This window comes from Sciurus carolinensis, chromosome 3 (genome assembly GCF_902686445.1).
Source record: "Sciurus carolinensis chromosome 3, mSciCar1.2, whole genome shotgun sequence".
Lineage (NCBI taxonomy): Eukaryota > Metazoa > Chordata > Mammalia > Rodentia > Sciuridae > Sciurus > Sciurus carolinensis.
In genome coordinates, this window is record NC_062215.1 from 181,045,397 (window position 1) to 181,068,725 (window position 23,329).

Genomic DNA, 23,329 nt, shown 5'->3' on the forward strand with positions numbered 1-23,329 from the left:
GTCACAGGTGCCCGAGAACTTGTGCAGTCAAGCAGCCCGGCCCCGGGGAGGGTTGGAGCAGGCAGAGGAGTGGGAAGGACATTTCCGCTCCTGATGGGGCCAGGAGGCCTTTGGGCCCGGCGCTGGCCGCGACCTGCTCTCTCCTTTTCCTGCGTTGTGCTGGCCTGGCTCGTTTCTCAGGGCAGCAGCAGTGACGTGGCACGCAGAGGCTCTGTGGCTTCTGATGTCCTCCCCAGGAATGCGGAAGTTGTGTCCCCATCCCATTAGCTTTGAGGAGCCTGGCTGGTCCCTTTCCCCCCTGGAGATCACATGGTTTTCACCTGTGCTTGGAAACGCTGCCCCACTGTGAGGGCTTGGCCTTCGGCCTTCCGAAGGGCCCGGAGCAGTGTCCACGGGGATGGCTCTGGTCCAGATGGTCAGGCCAGAGGCCTGGTGTGACGGTGGAGCCTGAGCCCCATGCGGCCCCCAGGATGGCTCCCAGTGAGTGCTGTCCTCTGTGACTGCCCCAGAAATGAGCTCGGACATCGTGAGGAAACCTTCTAGGATTGCCCACAAAAGGAAGTTGTCAGAAAGCCCTGGGCCGGCTGGCCTGCCCGCTTCCTCCTGTAGCCTCAACGGCATCGTCGCCTGGACACACGCTGGGCCTTCCACCTGCCAAGCTGCCCCCACCCGTAGCCCCGTCACCAAATCAGGAAGTCGGCACCTGCGCCCCTGCCGGCTTCCGGACCTGCTCCCCTTTCCGTTCTCCTCTCTCCCTCTCGGCCTCACGTCCACTCTCCCAGCTCCCCCGTCCCGCCCCACGGCTCTGCCCCGGCCCAGTGTGGGTCCATGAGAGGGGTCCGTCCTGGCCGTCCCCTCTGCAGGTGCCCTGCAGAGCTGAGAACACAGTGGACGTGGCTGACTGGGGCCACCACACTGCTTTCCAGTGTCCCCAGCGCCATGCCTCTTGTCAACTTCATGCTGGTGACCGTCCCCATAGCTGTTCTGGACCAATGCCCTCTTTTCAAGCACTGGCTCCTCTTCTTCCTCTGCACCCTCAGAGGTGGGTGCCCTCCTCCGAGCAGAGCAGACGTTAGGTCGACCATCAGCTGAATGCAGCAGTTTCCCGGGATTCTGCCTCAGCCTGCCGTTGGACACAGGGTGTGTTCTACGGGGTCGGAGGCACAGTCTTCTCTGTGTGCTGTGCACTTTATGGTTTGTTTAAAAACAAATTCCCCGCTCTGAGATGCAGATTCTGTTCCAGACGCAGATTCTGTTCCACGCTTTATTTTAGAAATTTTAAGGTTTGCTTCTTATTTTTAGTTAATCGACCCAGTGGAATTTACTTTCTTCAGAACTATAATACTACTTTTGTGACGAGGATAAAGACTTCTATGTTCCCTTCAGGATTCTAAGTGCCAACGTTGCAGAGTGCACCCAGTCCCCACTACTAGGGAAACGACATCTTAGTACATGCCATCCTCACATAAGAAGGCTCTGTTTCTGTCCCTCCATCAACTCCTCTGTCCCTGTCTCTGCACAGTAGTATCACTTATGCGTGATTTTGCTTTCTGTAGTCTTGTTACCTATGGTTGACTGCTGTCTGAGAATATCGAATGGAAAATTCCAGGAACAAACCATTCATAAATTGTAAACTGTGCCTTCTGAGTAGCGTGATGAACTCTAATGTCACCTTGCCTTGCCTCTCCTGGAATGTGAGGGGATAATAACACAATGCTGCGTATGTCACCCACCTGTCAGTCACTCGGTGGCTCTCTTGGTTGTCAGATTGACTTGTGGTGGTGTAGGGCCGGTGTTCAAGTATCACCTCAATAAAGCATAAGGGTTGTGATACTGGCAATTTATTACAGCATATTTTTTATAATTGTTCTATTTTATTGTCAGATGTTGTTAATCTTTTGCTGTGCCTAATTTATAAATTAAATTTTAACATAAGTACCTATATATAGGAAAAAACATGGTGTTTATAGGGCTCAGTGCTGTCCATGGTCCCAGGGATCCTCTGGAAGTCTAGGAACACATCCCCGTGGATAATGGGGGCACTGCGCTGCGATCTCCCTGCTGAGCCTTGATGTCTGGTAGGACGTAGCTCTCCTCTTTGTTACTGTTCTAAATTGTCAGAGTTGTTACTGATCTTCAGTCCAGATTTATCCTTGCTAGTTTCAGGAACAACTTGTACATTTCCAGGAAGAAACACTCTTTGGGATTTTGGTAGGAAAAACTCTTAATGTATAAATTAATTTATGGAGAATTGAGACCTTTATGATGTTGTGTCTTCCAATTCATAAATAAGATACTCATTTAATACGTTTGATATTCTTCCATAAAACATGATACTTTTTTTCATGTAGATCTTTCACCAATTTTGTTAGACTTATACCTTACAGATTCATTACTAGTTTGAAAAGTATGTAAATATTTTCTTTTACAACTCTCTGATATCTTATTTATTTTTCTTGCCTTGTTGGATTGGCCACAGTTTCAGAAGCAGAATAAGTATATCTTTGTCTTATTCCTTTAAAGATAAAAAAAACTCCTAATTTTATTATGAACCACTTTTAAAATATCAGAAAAGATGAAGGAATGAATATTCACAAACTTTTGCCTGTGATCACTAATTATTAATATTTGACCATTTAAATGCTCAATCATGGTTTTTCTAAACCACTTGAGTATAAGCTACAGACTTCATGATATTTCATACTAATTATTTTAGTAATCGTCACCTGAGAATAAGGGCGTTCTTCTATGGAACCAGAGTTGGGAAATTTAACTCTGATAAGACTAATATCTATTCTTCTATCCATATGCAAATTTTACCAACTGTCTCCTAAGATCCTCTACAATTGCTTTTTTTCCCCTTCTTTTTCCTTCTTGATTCGGGATCACACGTTGCGTTTGACTGTCGCACTTCAGTCTCCTTTAATTAAGAACAACTGCTCCCTCCCTGTTTGGCTTTTTGGGGTCTTTTTTGAAGAATCCAGGCATGACCTGGAGGGGACATAACCTTCAATTTGGATTTTGAAGGAGAACATATTAATGTGTCCCTATTAGAATATCTCTTGAAGGTTCTTGTTAGATATGTATACAGATTAGGAAATTACCTTCTCTTCTCTTAATGGATGTTTAATATTGAATATATATATTTCTGCATTCATTTAGATCATCATAGGATTTTTCTTGGTTTGTTTTCATGGTGAGTTGCATCTTAGCCCTAGTTTTCTAATGCTAAGTCATCCTTGCCTTCCCAGGATACATCTAACTTGATCATGGTTTACATTTTTTCCCCATGCATTTTAGGATTCTATTTGCTAGTATTTATTTAGAATATTTGAGTCTGTGTTTATGATATTCTTTCTGCCTCATCTTGTTCAGCTGCCATAGGAATGCTTGCCTCATGAAAGGGAAGGGATAGTTTTCCCTTCTGTTCTAGACCTTGGAGCATACTAGTAAAAATCGAAGCTTTGGTAATTAAAAACTGTGAATCATCCACCATATACAAGATTTCAAATACATTCATCCAAATTGTTCATTTATTTTTGCTTTTTAATCCCTACTGATCAGTTTTATTGTTTTAAAAAAATATTTTTATTAATGTATTATTTCCTGAGGAGGGAGGCTTGTTTTTTAGTTAGTCATTGTAAAGAATTAGCTTTTGATTTTGGTTTCTCTTCCTTGCTTGCTTATTTACTATTTCAGTAATTTTAATTTTTATTATTGTTCACTTTTTGGTTTTACACTGATTCATTTTCCTAACTTCTTAAATTAAATTCTAATCTCATTAATTAAAAGCCTTATTTGTTTTTAAATATGTATATATGTTTACTATTTTAAATTCCCTGTAATACACACTGCATCTACAATCTACAAGCTTCTATGTACAGTTCTTTCCTTGTCATTCGAATCTCATTGTTTATAATCTCCATTACAATTTCTTCCAGTCCCATGCATTATTTAAGTGCTATGTAGTTTCCAAATGTATGGGTATGTTTTAGCTGACTTTAAAGCTTTCTAAATTCATTGTCAGCTGCATGTTTTCTAATCTTGGGAATTTTGCAAGACTTCCTTTGTGAATCACTGCATATGTGGCTAATTTAAAAGCATACATGTGTGTTCAAAAGAATGTGTAGCCTATACTTGTAGAAGCATGGGAAGTATAATGATATGTACTGAGGTATGTATATTGTGGTGTTTCAATATTTTTTATTCTTACTGATATTTTGAAAACTTAAGTCCTCTTTAGCAAGAGAAGTATAGCAGTTTCCTACTCTGTGGATTTGCAAGCTTCTTGCAGTCTGCCCTGTTTTTGTTTTGAGTATGTTGCGACTGTGTTGTGAGATGTGTGCAGGTTGAGCATTATTGACATGCTAGAGAGTTATTTGCTTTTATCATATAAAATGGTCTTTTTCATCCCTAGCAACACTTTTGCCTTAAAATCTGTTTTTTTCTAATGTTCATAAGACCATCCAAACTTTCTTTTGTTTAGCTACTGACTGTATCTTTTCCTCTTAGCTGTCAGCCTTCCTTGGGCTTCGGTGTTTCATAGAATGCATATAGGTGGCAACTCTGTAACAGTGTGTGGAGAGGCACATTTTGTGCTGTAATTAAGGTGGGGCTGTGTTTGTTCCTTTCCCCTTCAGGCTCATGCCTCATTGTTGCTCTTGTGTTAAGCCTTGGGTCGGTTCTCTGGGTCGCTACTCTGCATCCTGTCTGGATCTCAGGGTCTACTCCATCAGCTCTGTGGCTCAGGGCCTGCAGTCCTCCCAGTTGGTCCTCTGGGCAGGACCTAAAGTGGTTCCCCCAGATTCTCCAAGGGCAATAGTCAAACCCATCCTCTAGTGTTAAAGGAGGTGGATCCTCCCCGGTCCCTTTTGGGGAGTGGTAAGCTACAAACACCACTGTCACCAAAGACACCTCCCAAATCCCATGCCCTCCCGCTCTTTCATCTCTACTATGTGAGTGAGTGTGTGTAGGCTCAAAGCTCATGGCTGGCTCTTAGCTTTCCTTTATGAATCTGGTACTTCATTTAGGATTTTCACATTGATTTCAGTTGAAGTCAAAACTTCAAGTTTAGGATTGGTGGTAGTTAAAAAAACAAAAACAAAAACCTGTCTTTAGAAATGTGAATCTCATTCGTTTACATTTTTTGTGTTTATCGATGCATTTGGACTTGTTATTTTTTTTTACATGCTTCTTGGTTTTGTTTTCTGTATATCATCCTTGTTTGTTTTTTTCTTTCCTGACTTAGCTAGACTGAAAGTTTTCTTTATTTCCTTGCTCTACCATTTGAAAGCTCAGGGTTATTTACCTGCTTTTTAGTGCTCACCTATAGCATTTTAATACTAACTTTGAATTTTTCACAAAGAAGCTAGGAATCTAGGAAGACTTTAATTCCCTCTGAAATTCCTGCTTCTTTTTCTCTCATATTAACTAGAATTTTAATACCTGTTATTTTTCAAATTAATTTGTTTCTCATCATCATTATTTTTTATAATGAAGGTATAAAATGGGTTGTTTATAATAAAGTTCAATATTGAACTAACATGTTTTTAATTATTTACTGAACTTTATTATATTCCTTTGTTGCTTTAGGGGTTTATTTTTCTTTTTATTAAAGTTCATTCTTCAGTAGCTAATTTAAGGGTCTGTGCCAGTGGAAGCCAGACTCATCTTCACTTTAGAAAACTTCCAAACCCTGGGCCCCACTTCAGTTCAATTAAACCCCAATGTTTTAGTCAGCTTTTTTGCTGCTGTGACTAAGAGATGTGACAAGAACAATTTTAGAGGAGGAAAAGTTTATTTTGGGGCTCATGGTTTCAGAAGTCTCAGTCCATAGACAGATATCTCCATTCCTCAGAGTTTGAATGAGGCAGAACATCACGGAGGAAGAGTGTGATAGGGGAAAACAGCTCAAGACATCACACGAGGAAGCCAAGCCGGAGAGAGCTTCAATCAACAAGTGCAAAATAAATACCCCAAAGGCATGCCCCCCGGGGACCCACCTCCTCCAGCCACATCCTACCTGCCTATGTTTACCACCCGAGTAAATCCTACCAGGGGATTAGCACACCCATTAGGTTAAGGCTCTCAAAATAACCCAATCATTTCACCTCTAAACTTTCTTGCATTGTCTCACACATGAGCTTTTGGAGGACACCAATATTCAAACCACAACACTTCAGTCTCCGGGGTAGAGTGCAGACGTCCCTGTTCTATGAGGCTCTCCAGGTGACCCCCACATATGGACAGATTTGGGGACCCCTGGTGTGTTCACAGTAAACACTCTCGATCTTTGCATGTTTAAAGTCTATAGTAGCTATCTTGAGCATAGGATTCTAAGTTGATGGTTATTTCTTCAGCATTTTGAACCTATTACTCAAAGACTTTTTGGCATATTCATGTTGACAAGACCTCTGCCACTAGTTTTTCATTTCTTTCTGGTTTTGTAAATGTTTTATGTTTTCCCTGTTGTTTCTCATCATATGTCTAGTCTGGATTCTTTTAAAAAAGAATCTCATCTTGCTCTGAACTTTGACTTGAGCACTCCTTCTTCAATCACGGTGATTCTCTGCTGTTATCTACTTGAGTGTTCCCATACCCCACTTCATTGACTTTCTCCTTCCAGAACTCCTGTTACATGCATCTCGAAGCTATTTAATCAATCTTTCATGTTTCTGAGCTTGTTCTTCATCATTCCGTGCTGCTTTCTGTGATATCCTTGGGTCTATGTTCTAATTCACTGATTCTCTCTTTGTTTATGTCAGTATATAGTTTAAGACACCTACTAACTTTTTTGTTTATTTCAATGATTGTGTTTTTCAGTGCCAAGATTTCCAAATGTATCCTTCTTAAACCTGAAATTTCTGTTCCACATAATTGAGATTCATTCGGTTGCCATGAAGTCCAACAATTTAGTATTAAAATTCTTTTCAAGTCACTCCATTTTCTCCTTATTTCAATAAGAATGAATTCTCCCATGAGTTGGTTCTATTACTTACCTTATGACAATAGATTTTATTAAGTGTTTTATACCTTTATTTTAAAATTTACCATGCCTGAGACCAGGGTTCTTGAGCAAAGTTATGTTTAATTAAATTACTATACATTTTGCTTCCAAAGAGTTTTCTTGAAGGAGGAAAAAGTTCCAAAATGCAGAATTTTTAAAGCAAAACAAATGGAATCTTAACAAGGCAAAAATGTGCCCGGAACGTCATCTGGACAGAAGTGCATGTGCACGTCAGGAGCGGTTTCTTTGATGGTACGATTGGGGGCGATTGTTTTGATGTCTCTTTGTACTTTTAAGTGCTTTCCAAAATTTTATAAGGTGACGTTATTACTGTGATTAATCTGAAACACTTCCGTGGTGGGAACGCGAGCCTTCCAGGACAGACGCTCTGCAGAAGTGGCTTCCTCACAGCCCAGCGCCAGTCTTCTGACCTGTCTTCAGACAGCGAATGCCCCTGCCCCACTCCCACCTGCTGGGCAGCCCCTCTCCTGCCACACCGGCCGAGCGGGCTTGCTCGCTGCTCTCCTCTTGGACGTGCCACTGGTGAAGGGCAGTTTCTTGGGCAGCCAGTTCCTCGGGGACTCTGCCTCCTGGGAAGTTCTCTAGTCTGAGCTGTAGAAATGTGTTTGATGACATCCGCTACGACTTCCTGCTGCAACTGCCCTTGAGAGCTCCCTGGCTCTGGACAACAGCAGATGCTGTTTGCTTTCAACTCTGAAACTCCTGGCCAGTGTGCAGCCGGCGATTTGGCCCCCAGGGGACATTGGCAGTGTGTGGAGACGTTGCTGATCGTCACGGGGCGGGGGTACACCACTGGTGACTTGAGGCCAAGACTGCTGCGAACACCTTACGAGGCAGATGCCCCACAACACAGGGTTGTGGCCCCAACGCCCATGTGCCAGACCAACCCTGGCCTAGACGCTCAAGGGTTTAAAAGCCCTATTTACAAAACTTATAAACTTTTGTAATTGTTTTTCACTCTTTAGCACAGGAAAAGTACTATCTATGATATTTATGCCCACATATCATACTTTTAAATTGATTTCTTACAAGCAATTTTTAAGCTTCAAAATATGCTTTGTTAATAAAAATAATGGCTTTGAATAACTTAGGAAGCTACCACCAGCTTCTGAGGACAGAGAGGTGGTAGGTGTTCAGGCCAACAGGAGTGGAACGGTGTTCTTGGAGGGGGTTTGGGGGTCTCACCAGCCTCTCCTGGAATGAGGTCCCCAGCCTCTGCATGAGGCTCTCGGAGCCAAGCGCCCAGCCGTGCGGCACCATGTACTCCCTCTCTGGCCCATCCTGCAAAGATCGTCAGAGAGGATGCACAGCACGCTCCTGCAGGGACTCTCCACAGGGCAAAGTGAAGACACATGCTCTGTCTTCCTTCAAAACAGTAACACATGCGAGTCTGCCTAATTTACGTCACTTGGTATTTCTGCTAGCAACATTGTCCGCAGGAGACCACGGGCAGACTGGAGATGCCTCGGACGGCTGCCTGGCCCTGTTCCAGGGGTCGGAGATGACCTGGCTGTGGGAAGAGCCCTTGGGAATCAGAGCCTCACAGCCAGCTGCTATGGAGCTGGCAAGCTCTGAGGGACACCCTCTCGTGTCCCAATTTCTCTATTTGCCAAGCAGAGAGATTGTGTCAGAGACTCCCCTGGCTTCTAGGCCTCTAAATGCCAGGGGTTTAGAGCATCACATAAAGACGGCAAGACAGGCACTGTCAATCAGCAGCGCCAGGCCCTGAATAGATTATCCTTTCAGCACCGTTTCCTCTTCACATTTAGAAATGGATTCAATTTTCTCTCCACAGTTTTTCTGTAACAAAAGTGGTCTGACTCATGAGTTAATATGGGTTTATTTGGGATGATTTTAGAAGGAAAACAAGTTCAAAGAATCTTTTGATAGGAAATGAAACCAGAAGTCAGTTGCATATGGATGTTGGAAATAAATTTATAAATTAAAAGGCATGACAACTTTCTGTTCTGCCCAGTGTGTCTTAAAAAAAAGGAGTGGGGGGAGGAGGGTACTTCAGAATAAAAGAGTTTGAGCTCTTCACATTCAGTTGCTGAATTTTTATTTAATTAATAACTGTCTTTGGCCATTTTTCATCTGGTAAAGTACCCTAACCAGGAAACAATCAGGAAAACATTACTCTACGTATTGCCAATAAATTAGAGTTTAGCAACTGAAGACATCTGAGTTTGGTTGTCCTTGATCTTTTCATGGACCATTAGGAATAATTTCCACAGGGTTCTTGCAGGTGGAGGAAAAAGTTGGAAATGCTAAAACTTTGAGTCAAACCAAGACGGCAGAGCAGGGAGTTGATTATGCTCTGACTACGGGAACTGATTACCCAGTAGGGTCAAGTTCAAATTCACCCCCACACGGAGATCCCGGGGCTGGCCTCCCTGACTGCTGAGGTTCTTTCCAACCTGAGGGACATCTCTAAGTGTGGGTGTTAGGTCTGTGGACCAGGTGTTTGGCTCTTTGGGGCTATTTTGGGACAGTGTGGCAGAATGAGAATTTTAAGTTGACCCCAGACCCACCCTGGGGTGACACCTGGGCATATCATGTGACTTAGGGAACATGATGGATTTCACCCCCCCCAATTAGGTGATTATATAGCACGGTTGACTTGAAGAAGGAGAGCTGGCCCGACTGAGGACACCTGGAATCTGAGTCTAGAAGTCAGAGCAGGAGAAGCCAGAGAACTGACACATGAGCTCTTCAAAGGAGGAGAGTCCCCCCTGCGGAAGGGAGCACCCAGCAAGGCTGTGGGCTGCTTGCAAGAGTGGAGGGGACCCCAGCTGGTGACCACCAAGGAGACGGAGACCTCGGTCACCCAGCCTCAAGGAACTGAGTTCCGTCAACATCTCAAATGAACACAGAAGAGGATTCTTCACCAACAGTACCCCCAGATGAGCCCAGTCACCATAGGCTTCTCACCTGCAGAGCTGTAAGTTCAGAACTGGAGTGTGCTCAGGCACACAGGGGTGATTTGCTACACGACAGTGAACACTGGAGTAGGGCCGTGTGCGTGGGATGATTGGACACAAGTCTTGGGTTTTTGAGATGTTAGGAAATACCATTGCCACATACAAATGCATCTCCCTCCTGGAGTGGAGGGCCTCTGGGCTGAGCTCCTCGCAGCGTCGTTCAGTCCTCCCTCGTGCCTGTAGAGTCCCCTGTAGTAATGGTGGGCACAGCTGTGCATCAAGATAGGAGGAAATCAACTCGGCTGTTCCCAGCTATGCCCTTGCTAAACACCAGGTGACCACTCACTTTGCTTTGGAACCATAGTTTGATCGGCTGTATACGTGTAACTGAATCAGATGATATCTGAAGACAAGAGGCTCGTGTGACGTGTTTGGATTCTGTGATCCTCTATGTCCCCCGCTCCCCAAGTGGTCTTTGACTAAATAACTTGAACGAGAGCTGAGAGCAGCTTCGGACAACAGTGATGTTTGGCAGTTTCCTCCATTCATTCCACCTGTTGTGTCCGTGTATTGAGTATAAGCCAGTTATTGTCCTAGTTGGGATATCACGATCGATTATAAAGAAGGAAGTCAAGAGAGTCAGTTCAGAGCTTAGGCCACTGTGTCAGACAGCTTCCCATTACTGTGAGAAACACCTGAGAAAAATGACTTATGGCTCACGGTTTCAGAGGTTTCGGTCCCTGGCCAGCTGGTTGTAGGCAGAAGCGTCATGGCAGAGCAAAGCAGTTCACCTCGTGGCAGAGGAGGCAGGGCAGAGGGGGAAGGAAGGGCCAGGGACAAGATATAGTCCTCGAGGGCATTCTCCCAGTGACCTACTTCCTCTAACCATGGCCCTCCTCCTACAGTTCACACGCCCCAATAATGCCGGCAAACTATGAGTCCATTAATGGATTAATCCACAATGATGTTAGAACTCGGATGATCCGATCATTTTCTTAAAGGTCCACTTCTGAACATGTTGCATTGGGAACCAAGTCCCCAGTTCATGAGGCTTTGGGGGACATTCCAGATCCAAACCATAATAGCCATGGGCCAGGGTGGGTGATGTTATTGAAGGAGGTGGAAACTTACAACCTCGTGGGGGAAAAGGAAACTGAGGACTCTGACCTTTCGCAATGTCCCTCGTCTGCCAAAGTTCCCCTGCCTGCCAGAAGTAAGCCCGCCAAAAGCATCTGGCCAACTCTTCCCATGACGAGGCCCTGCTAAGCCCTGTAGAACTCAGACCTTGTTCTAGCCAGTCACCATTTTCCTCTTGAAAACGTGCCCCTCCGCGGCGTCATAAAGCATCACTGATCCCTGGAGTCCTGTCTCCATTTATTTTTCTTTTTGTTTTCTCTTCCATTTGCTTTCATAACCAGAGCAGACTCTTCCCAGGAAACTTGGTGGATAGGGTTGGAGTGAGACATGAAGTCTAAAAGGAAGGATGTCACCATTCTTCAAGACATGATGAGGACTTGCATGTATGTTAAGTGAACAAGCAGGATACAAAGTGGGAACTATCAGAGAATCAGAAACAGTGACTCAAACTCACTCAGGAAACTCACTCCACAGTCAGTAAGTCCAGGGCCCAGCAACCTGACCCAGGCCCACATTTGTACTTGGTCTCAGAATGTCCCCCGCCTCAAGTCCAGCAGAAGTGGGTCAGAGATGACCAGAGAGGACCAGTCATGTAGTTCTTCCATTGCTTCTAGACCTTTGACTAGTTTCCTTCCATTTCTGCCCTGTCCCCAATTTTTCTGTGTCAAAGTACACAATAACATAAAAACAGCCAACTGAGTCGTTTATGAGTGTGCAGTGATAATAAGCACATTACATCGTTGGGTGTCTCCAGCACTCACAGAGCTGAGACTCTGTCTCCATTAAGCACTACCACCCCCTTCCATCCCCAAAGGCTTCGGCGCCTCCCTTCCTCTCTCAGTCTCCATGAGTCTGACTCCTTTAAGGGCCAGGGCCAGGGTCAAGCATGCGACATTTGTCCTTCTGTGGCAACGTCAGTCACTGGGCATGATGCCCTCGAGTCCATCCGTGTAGACCAGAGTTCCATCCTTTCTAGGACTGAATGAGCTTCAATTGTATGTATATGCCACATGGTGCTTGCGGAGTCAGTTGTATAGAAACAATTTATCTGTTACGTTCCTCACCAAAGCCATGTTGAACAGGATTATATTGAATCTGTAGATCAAAGAATTGACATCTTTTACAATATTGAGGCTTTCCATCTCTCCATCTATTTAGATCTTCCTTAATTACTTTCAACAATACAGCTTCGGGTTCTTTATCGGTGTTTTACGATACTAAATGTTATTTTAAGTAGTATCATTTTAATTTCAACTTAGAATCATTTGCTGCTTGTATGCATATATAGAGTTGTTCTTGTTTACTTAAACTATGATTTTAAAAAAACTTGTATGTTGGTTTAATAGTTCAAAGTTAGTAGCATATTTTTCCTTCTACATATAATCAGTTCTTGCAAATAATAGTTTAATTTTCTCCTTCCAATTTATATATCTATGATTTTTTGCCTTAATCCCAAGAGAATATGTTATTGCCTTATTTTCAGATCTAGATCTGTAGCATGGTATTGAAAGTGGTGATAGCAGATATCTTTTATATTTTTGTATTTTCAATATTTTATAATTTTTAATATTTCTTCCCTAACTAAAATATTTGCTATGTTTTTGTAGATACTGTTTATCACATTAAGGAAAGTTGCTTTCATTACTAGTTTGCTACACATTTTCAAATTGGTTTTGAGTTTTCAATTGTTCTGAACACCTTTATAAGGTGACCTTATAATTTCTTCTTTAATCTTCATGTTGAATTACCAACTTTTTATTCTTGAGGAGAAACCAACATTGCATGATATTTTATCCTTTACGCATCATGATAGATTCTAGTTGCTAACAGTTTGTTTAGAATTTTTATCATATTATAGTTTTTTATAATAAAAGTTTTTATAATTATAGTTTTTAAAATAAAAGTACTTTGTAAATGGTGAGTATTTCCATCTGGAGGTGTCCAATTTCATCATCTTTCTATATATTATGGTAGCAACCATTAGTGATTATTGCTTAGATCACTATTTTAATATTTTCCCCTGTGTATGCAAAATTTTGATATTTTAATTCTATTATTTCTTCTTCAATTATTAGCATGAACAATTCTGTGAAAAAATTTCCCCTTATCAAATTCTTTTACTCAGAGGTACAGGCCATATAGAAAGGACAGGATAACTACTTTCCCCCCATCATTTATCAATTTTCTAAAGAGTTGTTTCCTAGCATCTTTCAAGGTTGACCAGTAAGACATTTTTTAGTAGTGTAATTATGAATTCATATATAAAAAATAATCTGAAGTGTTTCAAACTGTTTCGGTTGTTATTCTTGCTCATGTTCAAATTGTCACATCTTTGGCCAATAGAAACCTCTGTACGTGGAGTCCTGAGACCCTTGATAGATCCTAGCAGTTCTTGGTGTCTTTCTTGCTTTTGGTCTGACAACCATGTCCAGGCTCATCCTTTGTTTCTGTCCTAGACCTGGGCTCAGTCATTTCTCCAAAGAACCATGGCTCCTTTTAAAGATTTTTTTTTGTAGTATATCCCCAGCACCTCTTACTAAGTAGTCCAGGATGGACTCAATCCTCCTGCTTTAGCCTCCCAAGCTGCTGTGATTATAGGAAAGCACCACTGTGTCTAGCTGCCATGGCTCCTTTTAAAGGCAGGTGGTGTATAGAAACCAAAATCTAGGTTCCAGGAGTGCTTGCTGCTGCTGGGTTTTTCTTCATTATTAGATCTTTCCAGTTGACAGAGATAGGAAAGGAAAAATTCAAAAAGACAGTACTTCTTGAGCTAAATAATTATACTTTTATCTTGAGTTTAGCACTATTACTTTTTATTAAAGTTGATTGACCCATATGTATCTCCTTTCCAAAGCCCTAAATCCTGCTTGTTCTCCAACATAGTCACTTATTTGCACTACAGCACACACACCATAACCTCAGCATGATATCACCAATATTATTTACCAGTAATATGATTTCTAAAGACAGTTTAACTCTCTGCGTGTGTCTCTGTGTTTGTGTGTATGTGTGTGTGTGTGTGTGTGTGTGTGTGTCCTGTGGTGTATCCTACCAGGGATGAATAGTAAAATCATTGCATTTGGAAGTCACAGTCACTGGTTGCTTTCTGTTCTGTTCTTTGCCAACTGGTTACACATTCAGTTTCACTTGCTCATTTTGTTTTTTAGATGTTGCTTCTTGTGTTATTTACATGGATGTGTATTATTTAAGTGGATCCTAAGTCAGACCTGTAAGAGAATATTATACTCAGAGAAGTTCAGGTTCTATCTCTGTCCCCTCTGGCCTGCTGCAAGTAACTGAAAATGTATGTTTTATCCTCCCATTTAGAAATACAATCACATTCTCCCATTTTTTCAATACATGGTAGCATAGCATCCCAATGATGCCATAGTTATTCATCTCAGTTTTTAAAATATGACACTATGTCCTAGATGTCATGCCGTGGTGGTGTATAGAAATATCTTACTGCTTTACGTGTAGATGGGCCATCGTTTATTCCGTCGGACCTCCTTCGGATGGCTCCTCGTCTTCTGCTGCTATAACCAGAGTCATGTGATCAGCTTTATGCATGTCAGTTGCATGTTTTTCCCAGTGTACTATTCAGATGTTTCCAGAGGTAAAATTGTTGGAGCCAAGGTTAAGTTAATATGCAATTTTGCTAAGTATATTGAAATTCCTGTCCATAGGAGAATTTGCATTTTACATTCTCTTCTGCAATATATGAGGAGGGTCAATATTTCTCCATAAACTGGTCAAAAATATTTCATCAAACTTTGGAAAACCCAGTGCATTCTCAGATTCGACTCTTTGATCATTGTGCTTTGAAAAATATCTGGAGCTTTTGATTTAACATGCCTGTAACCTTTAATATAAAGATGTGTGACGTCAGAAAGTGCTTAATCAGAAATGAACAAGATGACTTAAAGAGAGGGACATAAGGCACACTCGTGGAGACAGCTCGGGGAAGGAGGTGTGCGTCTGGCTCCCGCCGAGGGCAGTGCCCTCCCTCCGTGTCTGCTGGCTTTGAGGCTGGCCTCGAGGTTGGGTCCACTCTGCCTCTTCCCTTGCTCATGACCTCGCAGCTCCGTCAGCTGCTTGGGGCCATCACCAAGGAGCCCAGTGCTCGCTCAGCAGGCCCGGTCGCCCCTCTTCCCTCCCTCCCTTCCTTCCTTCCTTCCTTCCTTCAGGGAGCTGTGCATGCCCCTCTGATCCCGCCTGTCCTGCACTCCAGAGTGCCTCTTGTCCTGCCACGTAGCCCCGCAGTTCCTACCTTGCCCTCTGCCTTCTGCCTGGCATGGTCCGAGAGGCACTGGGGACTCCGTCCTCGGAGTCGAGTGCATAGCCCAGGGCAGGGGCCTGCTTTCCCACACCTTGGTTCCACCAGAGCCTATTTTAGTCTCTACCTCAGCCTTTTAAGCCACTTATCATGTCCACCCTTGGCGCTTCACCAAACGCTGCTTACTTCTGTCCCCCCATATTGCTTTCCGGTGCCACCTGAAGATTGTTTAGTGAACTCGTGTTCGTTGTAGAATATTTGGAAAATAAATGAAAGTATAAAATTACAGAAACAAATATATGAACACAATGCCCAGACGTGGTATTTAACATTGTGGCCGTTTGCTTCTGAGTGTTTTCTATGCTTTTAAACGTAATTGAAATCACGGTGCAGAAGCACATTTTTCTCTTGCTTTTCTGTCTCTTTATTGCTTTTTTGGAGCACACGTGGCTTTGTTTATTAATGGTACTGTTCTCTTTCATAATTTCTTAATATATTTTTTATTCCTTATGATTTCCTTCTTCTTAGATTTTTAATTAGAAATATTTTTGTCCTCTTTCTGTTTTAGCTAAATGCATAGATTATTTATGTTTGTTGTTTTTATTCAAGATGAAATTTCAGGGATTGATTTTTCTTACCCCCGAGGTAATAGACTTTTATTAAACTCAGAAAACATAGTGGGACAAACCCATGCTGATCCCCCACACTCTGAAACCGCAGTTGGCGGCTTTCAGGTCCTGCTGTTCATGTATCTTTTCCTCCAAATGTTTAGCCTCTGATCTCCCCTACCTGCTTTTTACCAACATTTTCTGTATCAACGGATATGTTGCTTTAACCTTATTTTAATGGCCATGTAGCACCTAATTGTGTAGCTGTACTGCAGTTTGTTTAATCAAATTCTTGTTTCTAGAGGGTTCGATCATTTCTCCTAGGGACACCCTTGTCGTTACTCTCCTCGGGATGCAAGCTTTGGACGTTGCTCACATTTGGAGAAGAGCGGGACGAGTCTCCAGAGCAGGCGTCAGGCGACAGGGCTTCCGCGGTGGGATCCGCAGCCCTCGGTCCGAGGAGCGGTCCCTCTGCTGGGATGGCAGGCTGTGCTGCTTGGTCTTCTTGGGTTTTCCTGCGTGGCACGTGGCATGCCCTGGGCCTCTGGTTCTTGAGAGGAAGATGCGGCATTTTCCTTAATCACTAGTGAGAGTCGACTTCCCCTAATTTGTGGAGCATGTATATTCATGCTCTTCATTCTGCCGTTATTGTTTTTAAATGCTTTCTGTATGTCTTGGATATTGCAAATACTGTCTTCTTGTCATTTCCCTTTTTATTTTGTTGTTGCTATAAAGAAGATTTACATGCTTGTTTAGACCAATCTTTCAATTTTTCTCTTGATAGTTTTTGCTTTTGGGGTTATTTTAAAAATTCTTCATCTCACCTTGTGGTTATGTAAACACTCAACTATCATTCCTTTTAGGATTTTCATAATTTTGGTTGTCTTTTGTGTTTAATGCTTTAATCATGATTGCGATGATTTTAGCTTACGGCATAGATGAGTGTTTGACTTTATGGGTTTATAAATGTCACCTAAACCGTCCAGTAACCCACAGCTTTCCTCCTGCTTTGCAGTGCCACCATTATCACATGTTCGGTACACATGTACATGGATACGCCACACGAAACCCTGGGATTCAAGGACGAGCCGTGAGCAGGGTCTAAGGAGGGGCTTTGAGGTTTCACAGACAACTGTCTCTGAGCCGCAGGCCGCACATCTCGCAGGCTGGGCTCCCAGCACACAGCTCTCCCAGGTTCCAGGGTGACGTCAGCGGCCGCCCAGCCGATCCTGCTTCAGCCCCTTCATCTCTGACCATTGCTAATCATCTTTCTTCCCTCCAGGCTTAGACTGCAGGGCTCCCGAGGGGAGGGAGAGCGTTTTCCTCCCCCTACCGTCTAGCTCCTCCGCTGCACGACCCCTCTCCGTCAGGCCCCCCACGAACGGGCCCTGAGCCAAGGCTGTGAGGGGAGTAATATGTTTGGGGGGGATTCCAGGCAGCAGTGCGACTGGGTGCCAGGTGGGACATGGGAGGCAGCTGGTTAGGAGCCTGGGTGGCTGCTGTGGACAGCTGGGCCGTTCCCACTGGGGACCTCTGGCTGACTGGGGCTTGTGGTCAGTCGGGCAAGAGGCGAGAGGCCTGCTCCCTGGGGTCCTCACGGCCTGGTGTTTCTGGCCTGATCACCCCTGCGGAGACAACCTTAAGACAGAGTGGCAGGGCCTCCAGGAGGGGCCGTGGGGGACCATGGAAGTCCACAGCTGGACGGCCGGAGCCTGCCTTTGGGCACCCGAGTGCCTGTTGTCCGGGTCCCAGGTGCTTTCAGGGTGGTGACCCCAGGCAGGCGGTGCCCTGGGTCAGCAGCTCTGGAAGTCCTTCCTGCGCTGACACCAGCCGTCACTCCCTTGGACTTCCACAGTGTGTTCCAGTCCTGCTTCCCCCAGTCCTACTTCCTGGGGGACGAACGTCCCCCAAAACCTGCAGAGGAATCTGAGCCATTTCCCATAAGAACAAGATCACCGTCTTGCAAAACCTAAGGTGTGCGGCTAAGCCGTGACACCCTGGATGCCCCGTCCCTGTGCTCACCTGACCTTGCCTTTCCTGGAACAGCCGTGGGACGCACACGTGGGTGCGGGCCTGGGCGTGGCCAGGAGGGCCAGCGTGGGCAGCGGGGGCAGCGAAGCCAGCTGGCACTTTGAGCTTGCTGGCTGCTCCAGGGGTTGGGGGAAGTCCCACTGTATGACTCACTCATGAGTCACAGGAGTGTTTATTCTCATTTTCAGAGTTTTTAAACTCACAAGTGACTCCCTCCCACAAGCGAACAATTGCCATTTTTGTTCTAAAAGACCAGCCAAGTGTACCATCATTTTATCTCTTACCACATATTAATGGAATACATGCATTTAATTTGGCTTCGGAGGAGATGGATTCCCAAGACACAAACTGATTTAAGTCCATTTCCTCTCTCGCTTCATGAGCAAATCCCAGATGAGGCGTGGGGAGGGCAGCCCTCCGAGCCACCCCGTCAGGAACCACTGCGAGCCTCGGTGTTGGGGAAGGAATTTATGCTTTGCATTCACTGGCTTTCCTTCAAATATGCGGGTGGGGTGTTTGCATCTCATATTTTAGTGACAGGAAGGTGATAAATGAGATCATAAACTAAGTTCTGTTGTCATCACTGTGCAAGAGCTAAGTAGGATTAATTAGGAGGAATCCGGGCGAGGAGCCCCCTCCAGGTCAGGAGTTGACTGTGATGGCCTTCAACCCTACGCGACGTTCTCTGGAACCAGAGGGATCGTGTTTCTACCTCTGCCGTGGGCTCCTGCTCCCAGGTCAGCAGGGAGACGGGGGTCTGTGGAATCAGGACTTAGCGTCTGGCCGAGGAGGGAGAGGCAGGCTGTGCAGACCTGCGGAGGGGAGAGAGGGGAGGAAGGCAGGTCACCTCCCTGCAGTGTGCGCCAGAATCCCTGGCCCCAAAGCTTGCATCCCCAGGGGTCCCTTCTCCATGAGCCCTGGACGGCTGGGCACTGCTGTCCTGGCTGGACCTCTGAGCCCCCTGGGCTGAGGGGACTGACAGCTTCGTGGGGCAGGGTGGGATTGGGCGCTGTGACCGCCATGGGCTCCGAGGTAGCGAAGGTGCCGAGGGGTCTCCTCATGGTGGGCAAGTGTGGGTGGAATGCTCAGGCCAAGGCCAGGGCGCCCCTATCACCTTCTGACTGAGGACGGCGAGCGTGGTGGGAGGAGCCGTCGTGGCCACCATCCTGTGACAAAGCAAGGACCTTAGAACTGGCACAGGCCCAATAGTCAATTTCTGACAGTGTCCAGGTCTGGCCATTGGGGCTGAGGTGAGACTCTCAGGGTTTTAGGAGGCGGGAGGACCTGGTTCATTCCCAGGAGAGATTGCAGTAGCAGAGTGAGCCTGGCCCTCCTCGCCCTAGGCTTCCTGTCTCTCCTCTGAGCTCTGCTTCTCCCGGGCGTTCCACCACTGTGACACCAGCTCCCACGGAGGCCCTCACCAGCACGGTGCCTTCACTGGCACCATGCCCTCCAAACTCCAGAATCATGAGCCAAATCGACCTCTTTTCTTTATAAAGTAACCAGCCTCAGGGATTTCATAATAGTAACAAAAACAAGCTGGTACATTATTCAATTTAAGCAAATAAGCTGGGTGATAAGCAATCACTCTTATTACTAAGACTTCTTTCTGGTACAGAAATTTCTTTCCAAATCCAGGATCCATTTTTATCCTTAGCTCCATCCTGCAGGGACAGGTAAGGCAGGGATGCATGACTCATTTTATCACTGAAAAGGGTGGAGAGCACAGTACAGCAAGAAGGAGCCAGCCTGCCCTGGGTTCTGTCCCCCCCAGGGCTGCCTGCTGGCACCTCCCTGACCTCAGGTGGCAACAGGTCCTCTGAGGCTGCCCTACACCCAGCCCCTCCTGCCCTGTGCCCTCTCCCACCGTCTGTTTGGGTCCTGGCCCCTCTGTTGGGGATGGTCCCATCTCCACCTGAGAAATGCCTGCCTCTAGCCCTCTGTCTACCCTACCTCCACCTGGCCTTCCCCAAGGCCCAGGGAAGAAGCAGTGTCTCTTCCTAGGCTGGGATGTCCCTGGGCTCTGAAGGTACTGGACGGAAGGAGTAAAAACACTTCTGTTCTTAAGGGGTGGGGATTGCAGACTCAGGCACAACCTGGGGGCTGGGGAGGGACGGAGTCTGTGGGGGGACTCGAGGCCATGGGGAGATGTGCTGGGGGTTCGTGGCCATTCTGAACTCAGTTCTGGGAGGAAGAGGGAGGCGGTCCTCCTGAGGCCCTCCAGGGAGCACCGGCGACACAGGTGCAGAGCGGGAGCCGCAGAGAGGAGACCAGGGAAGGTGCTGGGTGTGGGCAGGAAGGAACCCTGGTCCCCAAGGAGCCTGCCGATCAATGGGCAGAGGTGGTAGAAAAGCCAGGCAAGTCTGCGAGGGCCGCCTCTGCGGAAGGAGCACGCCTGCCCGGCCCGCGCTGGATGGACAGAAAGAAAGCACGCTCGACACACAATGGGAGAGAAGCCGCCTACAGCCCGTAGGCCAGAGGCAGCCATGGCGGGGGACCACTTCCTGCTGGCCCCGGGCTTCCTCTCGGCTCCCCACTGAGGTCAAACTGCTGACCTCGTGCGCAGATCACCTGGGACACACAGTGCTTTCGAAAGCTGTGTCCTCAGGCCTGCTGATGACCAGGCCCTGGGAGGAGAGCTGGCCATCGCCTGCGGGAGGTTCAGGAGGTAGCCAGCATTCAGGAGACAAGGAAAGCAGCTGCCTCCAAAGGGACTTTTCTTTTTCATTAGTTGAAGATGGTCTGATTTATTGTCCTCCCAGAGACAGCTTGGAGACGACCAGAGCAGGTATGCATCCAGGAGGTGGCTGGTTCCAAACTGAAAGCCACCAGGCCATGATTTTTCTAGATGTTTTATTTATCAGCAAACCCAAGTTCATCTCTCAACTCTGGTGTGTGTGTGTGTGTGTGTGTGTGTGTGTGTGTGTGCGCCTACACGTCTATAGAAATGCACAGGTGTTTATATGTGCACTACTTTTTCTGAAATTGAGCTCTTTTCATGACCATTGCATATATTAAATATTGAGGACTTGTTCTCCTGGATGGGTCACGTCCACTTAATGGTGCATTTTCTAATCAACACTGTCTTCTATGTTTCCTCCTGAGAGTAACAGAATTCTCAAGTTCACACTGCCAGGCTCTCCAGGACAGTGGAGCAGATCCCTGCAGTAAGCTGGGAAGGGAGGCAGTGGACACCTCAATTTTAATGGGCCTCTTCCCCGGGGGGTCTCGAATGCCTTGGGATGAAATTCCAACTAAAAAATCCCAAAAGGCAATTGTGGGGAACAGAAGGATACTAAGTTCACTTAAAAGAATACACAAGAATAACCAAGACTGAAACATAAAGTCAGGTGGCCCCCAGCCCCAAACTCAGGACCCCTCAAAATATAATAATGCAAAGGCCCAGTGCCGAGGAGACAGGAACGGCAGCAGGCGCGGAGCTCATTCAGAAACGACGGAGAGGCTTGAGCGTTTATTACATGAGAAGATAATTAAATCCGCGTGCAGAAGATGGATTGTGCAACACACGTTCCTGGCATAGGTGGCCACAGTTTTTGAAAACGGGGAAAAAAAAAAAAAGAAAAGCTAAAGTTGGATTCTTACCTCACAGTGAAATAAATTCCAGATGGCTCCAAGAGATAAGAGCTGCACGCACGAGATGGTGGAAGAATGTGAGGGACTGTTGTTGAATATTTTTACACTCTGGGGTGAAAATGGCATCGCTTAGCATAACACCTCAGTCAGAGAGCAGAGTGGAGAAGTGATATTCCTTTGTGCAAGAGGGAGAGCTTCTATGAGGCTTGGAAAGGTGACCACGTGCCGGAAGAACCCAAGGAGCTCCCTCTTCCGTTGATGACCACGTGGCCCTCACCGCGGCCCATGCCATGTCAGCGTGTGGTGAACAGCCAGCTGCGCCAGGGGTACCCGGAGGCCTGCAAATGCACGAGGGCAGCCAGCTGGCAAGGCTGGTCTCCTCTGGTCCCCACACTGCTGCTCCTGTCCCATCTCCAGGCGATTCTTCCTGCTGCACATTCTCGAGTCTTTGGAAGCTAAAAGAAGTGCCCCGCTTCCTGGGGCTGGTTTTCATTTCCTGGACAGATGCTGCCAACCCGGCGGCTGCCCCAGGGTGGTGGGAGCATCCTGCTGGCTGGCCACCCAGGGGGCCCCAGCGCACGGATCTGCATTCTGCTCATTAATCGACACTTTCAAACGGATCCTCTACCCCAGGCCCCTCCCCACTTGGGGTGGGCTGTGGTCTCCATGTGCCATCTTTGGCTTTCAGTGTCCCTGTCTTGGCCTGGGTCCCACTGAAAACAGAGCCTGGGAAAAGGACTCCCCAAATGCTGTAGGATTGACAAGCTGGGGACAGGAGAGAGGGCAAGAAGAGGGAGAGTCAGTGTAGACACTTGGGCTCCTGGGGCTGGCACTCCGCCCCACTGGGACCTTAGGAAGACACAGGCCCACTGGTTCTCATCCCCTTGGACAAGGGTGGTCCCTCAGGATCCAGGCAAGGTGACCCAGGGTGTACCTGTGTGGTGCCGACCATTGCCTATGGGGAACTGGCCTCTCGGTGAGAGAGGTACCCCTTCCTGCAGACCTGGTCAGAGGACCCTGCCCGGCTCCTACCCTGCCCATCTGACCCGGCCTTTCTACAGCGCTAGCTGCACTGGCTGGGCCCTTATGGGCTGGGAAGAAACAGGCTGGAAGTTTGCATCTGAGGGTTTGGTGAGTTCAATCAGTGTGCAGTGGACACGACTGCCCTGAGGTTAGTGTGAAGTGACGTTCCGTTGGTGGAGGGCTAATGTCCATCACAAGGGACGACATAATCCAGATCCGGCAGGTAGCAGACCCTCCCCAGGACCAGGTCCCTTCTCTGCTTGTGCTTCCTAAAGAGTTGAATTGGCTCATCATCTCATGCTCTGATTCCCAAGAGGCAGGGCCCAGAGGAAGCTGAGGCTGTAGGTGAAGCCTGCATTCCTGGGTAGGTCCCTTTCCTGAGAGCTGGTGACCTTTCTTATTTTGGAGAGCATAAGAGCCATGCAGAAAGTTCCCCTAGTCCCCCCACTTCCTCCCTGGTCTAAGGAGTGGGGAGCCCTTCCCCACTGAGGGAGAAAGGAGGAGGGGGAGGAGGGAGGGAGGGGGGGAGGGGGCGCTGGGGGACAGAAGGAGGCAGAGGGGAGACGGTGGAGACTGGAGACGGCAGAGAGGTCGTGTTTAGCGGCAACCAGGCCTGCCAGCGAGTTGCTCTTCCCTGGGCTCCATGTTCCCCGGGAGCTCCTCCCAGCGGAGCGAATGGCGGGTCTGCCTGGTGCACTGTGGGATCCCCGGC